The sequence below is a fragment of the Scomber japonicus genome, chromosome 4 (assembly GCF_027409825.1).
Source record: "Scomber japonicus isolate fScoJap1 chromosome 4, fScoJap1.pri, whole genome shotgun sequence".
NCBI classification, from domain to species: domain Eukaryota; kingdom Metazoa; phylum Chordata; class Actinopteri; order Scombriformes; family Scombridae; genus Scomber; species Scomber japonicus.
The window spans coordinates 30624268-30634045 of record NC_070581.1 but is presented as its reverse complement, the minus strand read 5'-3'; positions in this window follow the sequence as shown (position 1 = coordinate 30634045).

The window sequence follows — 9778 nt, the reverse complement described above, 5'->3', positions numbered from 1 at the left end:
AATCCACAAACAGCAGATTTTATACAGACAACCTAATGTGTGTGTGTGTGTGTGTGTGTGTGTGACTGTGCACGCGCGATTTTATCGATCGACTCCTAATCCATTGATTTTTGAGCCGCGCGCTGATTGGAGGCTGGCTGGGATGTAACAGCAGGGTGGAGGGTGATGGAGGCTGGAGAGGTGTCGATAATTAGATAATTCATGTGTGTTTTTCTGTGTGCAGCGTTGGTCTTGTAAATGCAGGCAGACAGACACGCCCCCCCCCCCCCCTCCCCTCCACACACACACACACACACACACACACACACACACACACACTGAGCTGAATCTCTACATGTTAACCCTTAAATCTCCTGTTAGGATGAAGGTGAAATATGCTGTTTCTTGCTCATGTCTGTGATCTCTGCTGCTTGGTGTGAAATCTCACGTTCTCGCAGAACATCAGAACGTCATCATCATCATCATCATCACATCAGTCAGTCACTAGAACCGGCCAGCAGAACCGTGTGAGTGGAGTCCGATAAAAGGACCACTAAATCTGACTAGAACCTCCTCCATGAATATTAAACCAAACCCAAACGCCACCTAAAGAACCTGCAGAAGAACACATTAACACATCTACAACCTCTATAAGGACATCTAGAACCCACTCCCTGCCTAGAACCTCCAAAAATGAAACATCCCGCCCTCTGAAGAACCCAAACCCAACACATGATGAAGTGTGTCAGGAAGGTTCTGTTCCACCACATGAGAACGTCAGCTATACACATATGTTGTTATATGTGTGTGTGTTAAAGATCTTTGCTCCGAAATGACATTTTATATTATGCAGTGGTTATTTTGACATGCAAGGGACTGTGTGTGTGTGTGTGTGTGTGTGTGTGAAGGTTTGCTGCATATAGAACCTTTTTTTCCTGTAATGCGGAGATCCTGCGAATGCAACACAAATCCTCGGTTCTGCTCTAGTAGAACCTCTCTGCTGCTGCACCACATGTTTCCTGTGTGCATCGAACGTGTGTGTGTGTGTGTGTGCATGTGTTATAATCTGGGATGCAGGAACATGTGTGTGTGTGTGTGAGAGAGAGAGAGACAGAGCGACAGAGAGCTGTGTAGGTGACAGTGATGCAGCAGGCTGAGTGTGTTAAAGGAACAGTCCAACATTTTAATAAATCCTCCGGTTCTCTGTCGCCTCCACAGTCACATGCTTCAGGTTTTTACTCTATTTTAGCACAATTATTAGAAAAAGAGGAGTGAAAACAGAAAGAAACTGCTTGAGTGACTAGTGCAGGGGTGTCAAACTCATTTTCATTTAAGGGCCACATACTTCTGATGAAAGGAAGGAAGGAAGGAAAGATGGAAGGAAGAAAGGGAGGAAGGACAGATAGAAGGAAGAAAGGAAGGAAAAGAAGGAGGAGAAAGAAGAGTAGACAGGAATGAAAGACGGAAGGAATGAAGGAAGGTAGGCAGGAAGGAAGGAAGGAAGGAAGGACAGATGGAAGGAAGAAAGGGAGGAAGGACAGATAGAAGGAACAAAGGGAGGAAGGACAGATAGAAGGAAGAAAGGAAGGAAAAGAAGGAGGAGAAGGAAGAGTAGACAGGAATGAAAGACGGAAGGATGGAAGGAAATAAGGAAGAAAAAGAAGACAGGAAGGAATGAAGGGAAGATGTAAGGAAGGGGGAGGAATAAGGAAAGTGGGCCGGATTGGACCCCTCGGCGGGCCGGATCTGGCCCACGGGCCGCATGTTTGACAACCCTGGACTAGTGGTAACAGTTCAGATGATGTGTATATGTGTGTATGTATATGAGAACATATTTCCTCATTCAGAGGAAGAGGGGGTGGGGGGGGGGGGGGGGGGGGTGGAGGCATTGACCCAACAGTGGACTCTGTTTCCTGTTTCCAACCGCAAATCGGGACAGTTTAAAAAGAAAAAAAACAAAAAAAAAAGCGTCACTACTATCGTCCCCTAATCTCTCACCCTGTGGTTACTGTAGACATGATGACGAAGGCAGCCCAACTTTTTAAGGAAGTAGTCACTTTAACTCACGCCACATGTTTCCTCTACTCTTAACAAAGTGATCATTTAAAACTCAAACCTCCATCTTTCCCTGAACCTAACCAGATCTTCACCACAGCGCTGTCACATCATAAAACATCATTATAGTTGAACGGTGATGTGTGACGCTTCTGGAAAGCACAGAAACATTAAGTCCTTCAGATTACTGTCAGTAGAGGCGTCAGATTAGAAACAATACTCCCATGAGTCGTTTCTGGATTCACATCATCAACCCACGTATCTGTTTAACTTAGAGGACTCTTCTCTTCTCTGAGGGAAACATACAGTAGATCAGGGGAGTCAAACATGCGGCCCGTGGGCCAGAACCGGCCGGTCTACGGGTGCAATCCGGCCCACTTTTATTCCTCCTGTCCTTCCTCTCTACCTTCTGTGTTATCTGGGATTCCCTATAAAATCAGTTTCTGTGTGAAAGAAGATACCGACCCAACGACATGCTAACAGACGGATCGGTCCGCTCGCTGCCCTGCTGACGGACTGCAGCTGTTCTGTTACTGCAGGCAGCGAGCTGAGTGTCAGACAGCAGCAGAGAGCAGAGCTGTAAGCCGCAGCGCTGACAGTCAGGACAAACAGGACTAATTACACTCGCTTCAACAAAATCAAAACATGAGCTGTATGAGTGACGCACCACCCGCTCCCCCCGCACCACCCGCTCCACCCGCTCCACCCGCTCCCCCCGCTCCACCCGCTCCCAACGGTGATATATTTCAGCAGCAGGCTGTAAATATTGAAAGATTTCCGTACAGTCACTGCATCATGTAGTTCAGGGGTGTCAAACATGCGGCCCGTGGGCCAGAACTGTCCCGCCAAGGGGTCCGATCCAGCCCACTTTCCTTCCTCCCTTCCTTCCTTCCTAACTTACTTCCTTCCATATTTCCGTCCTGTCTTCTCTCCTTCCGTCCTGTCTTCTCTCCTTCCTTCTTTTCTTCTCTTTTTTCCATCCATCTGTCTTTCCTTCCTTCCTTCTTCCCTTCTTCCCTTCCTTCCTTCCTTCCTTCCTTCCTTCCTTCCTTCCTTCCGTCCGTCTTTCCTTACTTACTTCCTTCCATATTTCTGTCCTGTCTTCTTTTCTTCCTTCCTTCTTTCTTTTCTTCTCTTTTTTCCATCCATCTGTCTTTCCTTCATTCCTTCTTCCCTTCCTCCCTTCCTTCCTTCCTTCCTTCCTTCCTTACTTACTTCCTTCCATATTTCCGTCCTGTCTTCTTTTCTTCCTTCTATCCTTCTGTCCTTCCATCTTTCGTTCCTTCCTTCCTTTCCTTCCTTACTTCTTTTCTTCTCTTTTTTCCATCCATCTGTCTTTCCTTCCTTCCTTCCTTCCTTCCTTCCTTCCTTCCTTCCTTCCTTCCTTCCTTCCTTCCTTCCTTCTTTTCTTCTCTTTTTTCCATCCGTCTTTCCTTCCTTCCTTCCATATTTCTGTCCTGTCTTCTTTTCTTCCTTCTATCCTTCTGTCCTTCCATCTTTCGTTCCTTCCTTCCTTTCCTTCATTCCTGCTTCCTTCCTTCCTTCCTTACTTACTTCCTTTCATATTTCTGTCCTGTCTTGTTTCCTTCCTTCTGTCCTTCTGTCCTTCCATCTTTTGTTCGTTCCTTCCTTTCCTTCCTTCCTTCCTTCCTTCCATCTTTTTAATGATCCCACATCAGATCAAATTGGTCTGTATGTGGCCCTTGAATGAAAATGAGTTTAACATTTCTGATGTAGTTGATGTGTGTATCGTGTGAAAGCGTGTTGTGTAGTGAGCAGGTTTACGTTAACAGAGTCGGTCACAGGTTATTTACTGGAGGAATGTGTCGTGTTTGTTTGCATTGTTAGAAACATCCAGTCTGATCTCATTAAATCATCTAATGAAGCAGGAAGTCGTGCAGCTGTTTGCCGTTTCATACCTAGGAGGATTTTGTCGGCCAGTCGTCAAACAGTGACAGATGGCAGCTTAAAAGCTTAAAATGAAGTACTTGTTTATAATTCAAGTATATTGGTGTTTACTGAATCTGCTCTATAAATTCTGAATGTTCTCTGATATGAAGTTATGATGAAGTAGGAGGAAATATTTTGGATGCCGTTGATTCAGGAAGTAGAAAATCACATTAATTGGTCCCATAGACAGCGTTATACTCACAGTTTGAGCACTTCTACGGCTCTTATTGGCATGAAACTCTCCCTTTTAAATCACAACTGTGTTAGAAAATATCTGACTCTGTGATATAAAGTCACAGAATATGAACATGCTTAGTTTAAATCAGAGGTGTCAAACTCACTTTCATTCAAGGGCCACATACAGACCAATTAGATCTCATGTGGGCCAGACGATTAAAAAGATAGAAGGAAAGAAGGAAGGAAGGAAATAAGGAAATAAGAAGGGAAGGAAAGAAAGACAAGGCAAGGCAAAAGGAAGGAGGGAAGAAAGGTAGGAAAGAGAGATAGTGAAGGATGAAGGAAGGACAAGGACAGATGGAAGGAAGGAAAAAAGGAAGGTAGGAAGGACAGATGGAATGAAGGAAAAAAGGAAGGTAGGAAGGACAGATGGAAGGAAGGAAAAAAGGAAGGTAGGAAGGACAGATGGAAGGAAGGAAAAGAGCACTGGATGGCAAGTGGGCCGGACCGCACCCTTCGGTGGGCCGTATCTGGGCCGCGGGCCGCATGTTTGACGCCCCTGGTTTAAATCATGACTTTGATCCAGGCCCATTCATTTTAGACAACTATTTTTTGCACTATTTCTTTCTTACGTATGGAAAGGAATCTTGAATCTTAAGTCAAAGGTGCAATAAAAAAATTTGGGGGAAACTAACTACAACTCCCATGATGCATTGCAACAAGAAATCACTGATCTTGTGTGCCATCAACATGTCAGCATGAGTCCATTCATTCAGTTTTCATTTCTGGGCAGTAATGGTGATAATACTTCTCTGATTCTCACCTCTGACTGACTTAGTCGCCATAGCAACAGTGGTTGAGGCTTGTGGGTATTGTAGTACTCACAGACAAATCACAAATCACAGACAAAATATAAACCTGTAGGATCGTCAGATTATCTAATAGAGTCCTGAGTTTCTAAGTTCAGTAACTTTTAGGAGATTGTTTAACCCTCCTGTCGTCCTCCCGGGTCCAATTGACCCCATCTCTCTTTTGACTGTTCCTTCTTTCCTCCCTCTTTCTTTAATTTTCCCTTCGTTCTTCCCCTCCTTCCCTCTTTCTTTTCTCCCTCCTCCTTTCATGCTTATATCTATACTTCTTTTCCTTCTGTCCTTCTTTCCTTCCTTCCATCTGTCCTTCTTCCCTTCTGTTCTTCTTTCTGTCCTTCTTTCCTTCCTTCCTTTTCTCCTTACTTCCTTTTCCTCCCTCCCTCCTTCCCTCTTCCGTCCTTCCTCTTTTCCTCCCTCCCTCCCTCCCTCCCTCCTTCCTTCCTTCCACCTTTCCTTCCTTCCTCCATTCCTTCCTCCCATCCTTCTCTCCTTCTTTCCTCCCTCCCTTCCTTCCTTCGTCAGTCCTTGACTTGAGCACAACAGGAGGGTTAAAGAAATATTTAAAAATGTGAAAACAGAATAAAGAAAAACACTTCAGGAACCAGCGGACCTTTTCTGCTTTAAACAGTCTGAATGAGAGTAATTGATATGTCCACTGTATCTCATAATGTGTTCACAGATAACCAACTATTGACTGTTGAATGCGGTCGGCTATTGATTAAGGAAACTGTTTAAAATTTGCATCCCAAATGGAGACAAGTTGACCTACGGATCAGCTGACTGACGACCTGCCCACCAATCACTCAATTCACTTAATCACCTTCCTGCTGAGCTACCTTTTATAGGGATTACATGAATATTGTATGTATTATATGTATTATTATGTTTACTGACTGTGACTGACAGCTTCACCTACTGAACTACTGACCTACCTATTGAAATCTACCAGGCGGGGAGTTCCTGTCCTCTGAAAAGAAGCCAATGCGGACCTAACTTAGAGCTGCATTCTATCAAAAGGCCACCAGGGGGCGACCGTCTCTATACAAGTCAATGGAGAAGTCACCAACTTCTCACTTGATTTCTAACCTCAGTAAACGTTTTCAAAATGTGTTTATGGTCTCAATCGCTAGTTTAAAGCCTTCTTCAATGCAGTATGATGTTCATTTGGGACATTTTGGCCTCCCTGATTTTATATTTGACGATAAAGCAGGGTATGCATTAGGGCGTGTCTACGTCCTGATTGACAGGTTGATTGACCAATGTCCTCGAGATCCAGCCCTCGTAACCATAGCAACCTCCCCGCTCCACCCATGGCTCCGCCTCATGCCCATAAAAGTAGAATCTGTGTTTTTATTTTTCCCAGCATGCACCTGAAATTTTCAAGATGGCGCTGCCTAGATTCGATACTATTGGCTTCCGAGCAGCAGTCCACAAACCAATGGGTGACGTCACAGATGTTACGTCCATTTCTTTTATACAGTCTATGAAATCTACCAGAGGACTGACGATGAAACCTACAGTATCTATTAACAACCAACCTGCTGAAATCTACTGAGTGTCACCTTTTATAACAGTGAAACAGTTTCTTGGAACTCAAGCAGATCCTTTAACCCTCCTGTCATCGTCCTCCCGGGTCAAATTGACCCCGTCTCTTTTTTACTGTTCCTTCTTTCCTTCCTTCTTCCCTCTTTCTTTGCTCCCTCCTCCTTCCATACTTCTTTCCTCATTTCCTTCCATCCTTCCTTCCTTCCTTCTTTCCTTCCTCTTTTCCTCCTTACTCATGTCCTTCCTTCCTTGCTGCCTCCCTCCCTCCTTACTCCTTCCTTCTTCCTTTCCTTCCACCCTCCCTCCTTCCTCCCTTCCTTCCTCCTTTCCTTCCTTTCTCCCTCCTTACTCCTTTCCTTCCTTCCTTCCTCCTCTCCTTACGTCCTTCCTCTTTTCCACCCTTCCTCCCTCCCTCCCTCCTTAATCCTTTCCTTCCTTTCTTCCTCCTTTCCTTCCTCCCTTCCTTCTCTCCTTCCTTCCTTCCTTGCTTCCTCCCTCCTTCCTTCTTTCCTCCCTTCCTCATCCGTCCTTCCTTGACCTGAGGACAACAGGAGGGTTAAAACAGATGTAAAACTCTCAGGTCCGTTATCTCAAACAGGACGATGTGTATTTTGGGTATTCTGGGAGTGAGTCTGGGTGATGTAGTGTTAACAAGAGTGGAGCTGCACACAGTCTGAATCCACTAAAATCATTCTCTCTGACTGTCTGTCTGATAACCGACACAGTTATTAATAGGTTTGTTATAAATAGACCAAACACACACATACACACACATACACACACATACACATACACACACACACACATACACACACACACACATACACACCATCTGCTTTACATCAGCCTGTTGATGTTTTCCCATGACCTCTCCCATCATGTTCACATCTGTGCACAACACACACACACACACACACACACACACACACACACACACACACACACACACACACACACACACACACACACACACACACGCAGTATATCATATAGAGCGGAAGCCTCCTAACAGCTCCACATCCTGTTTATTCTGTTTGTTTAATTATTTATAATTCTGTTGTTTTAAAGTCCAACAGAAGTCACATTTAATCATCCCCTCTTTGTAATCTTGTTTTAAACTATTAAAATGAAGATAATAAAGTCTGGAAACATCAGAAGTGCTTATTTTTGTTACAACTGGCTGGAAGTGTCTGTGTTTGATTGACAGCAGCTAGAGCAGCGTGTCAGTGTCTGTGTTTGATTGACAGCAGCTGGAGGAGGCGTGTCGGTGTCTGTGTTTGATTGACAGCAGCTGGAGCAGCGTGTCGGTGTTTGGTTGACAGCAGCTGGAGCAGCGTGTCGGTGTCTGTGTTTGATTGACAGCAGCTGGAGCAGCGTGTCGGTGTCTGTGTTTGATTGACAGCAGCTGGAGCAGCGTGTCGGTGTCTGTGTTTGATTGACAGCAGCTGGAGCAGCGTGTCGGTGTCTGTGTTTGATTGACAGCAGCTAGAGGAACGTGTCGGTGTCTGTGTTTGATTGACAGCAGCTGGAGCAGCGTGTCGGTGTCTGTGTTTGATTGACAGCCGCTGGAGCAGCGTGCCGGTGTCTGTGTTTGATTGACAGCAGCTGGAGCAGCGTGTCGGTGTCTGTGTTTGATTGACAGCAGCTGGAGCAGCGTGTCGGTGTCTGTGTTTGATTGACAGCAGCTGGAGCAGCGTGTCGGTGTCTGTGTTTGATTGACAGCAGCTAGAGGAACGTGTCGGTGTCTGTGTTTGATTGACAGCTGCTAGAGCAGCGTGTCGGTGTCTGTGTTTGATTGACAGCAGCTGGAGCAGCGTGTCGGTGTCTGTGTTTGATTGACAGCCGCTGGAGCAGCGTGCCGGTGTCTGTGTTTGATTGACAGCAGCTGGAGCAGCGTGTCGGTGTCTGTGTTTGATTGACAGCAGCTGGAGCAGCGTGTCGGTGTCTGTGTTTGATTGACAGCAGCTGGAGCAGCGTGTCGGTGTCTGTGTTTGATTGACAGCAGCTAGAGGAACGTGTCGGTGTCTGTGTTTGATTGACAGCTGCTAGAGCAGCGTGTCGGTGTCTGTGTTTGATTGACAGCAGCTGGAGCAGCGTGTAGGTGTCTGTGTTTGATTGACAGCAGCTGGAGCAGCATGTCGGTGTCTGTGTTTGATTGACAGCAGCTGGAGCAGCGTGTTGGTGTCTGTGTTTGATTGACAGCAGCTGGAGCAGCGTGTCGGTGTCTGTGTTTGATTGACAGCAGCTGGAGCAGCGTGTCGTGTCTGTGTTTGATTGACAGCAGCTGCAGCAGCGTGTCAGTGTCTGTGTTTGATTGACAGCAGCTGGAGCAGCGTGTCGTGTCGGTGTTTGACGGACAGCAGCTGGAGCAGCGTGTCGGTGTTTGGTTGACAGCAGCTGGAGCAGCGTGTCGGTGTCTGTGTTTGACGGACAACAGCTGGAGCAGCGTGTCGGTGTCTGTGTTTGATTGACAGCAGCTGGAGCAGCGTGTCAGTGTCTGTGTTTGATTGACAGCAGCTGGAGGAGCGTGTCGGTGTCTGTGTTTGATTGACAGCAGCTGGAGGAGGCGTGTCGGTGTCTGTGCTTGATTGACAGCAGCTGGAGGAGCGTGTCGGTGTCTGTGTTTGATTGACAGCAGCTGGAGCAGCGTGTCGGTGTCGGTGTCTGATTGACAGCAGCTGGAGCAGCGTGTCGGTGTCTGTGTTTGATTGACAGCAGCTGGAGCAGCGTGTCAGTGTTTGGTTGACGGCAGCTGGAGCAGCGTGTCGGTGTCTGTGTTTGATTCACAGCTGGAGGAGCGTGTAGGTGTCTGTGCTTGATTGACAGCAGCTGGAGGAGGCGTGTCGGTGTCTGTGTTTGATTGACAGCAGCTGGAGCAGCGTGTCGGTGTCTGTGTTTGATTGACAGCAGCTGGAGCAGCGTGTCGGTGTCTGTGTTTGATTGACAGCAGCTGGAGCAGCGTGTCGGTGTCTGTGTTTGATTGACAGCAGCTGGAGCAGCGTGTCGGTGTCTGTGTTTGATTGACAGCAGCTGGAGCAGCGTGTCGGTGTCTGTGTTTGATTGACAGCAGCTGGAGCAGTGTGTCGGTGTCTGTGTTTGATTGACAGCTGCTAGAGGAGCGTGTCTGTGTTTGATTGACGGCAGCTGATGTTTGTGTTTGATTAATCAACATGATATAAAACGAGGGAGTGCCGTCTGGACAC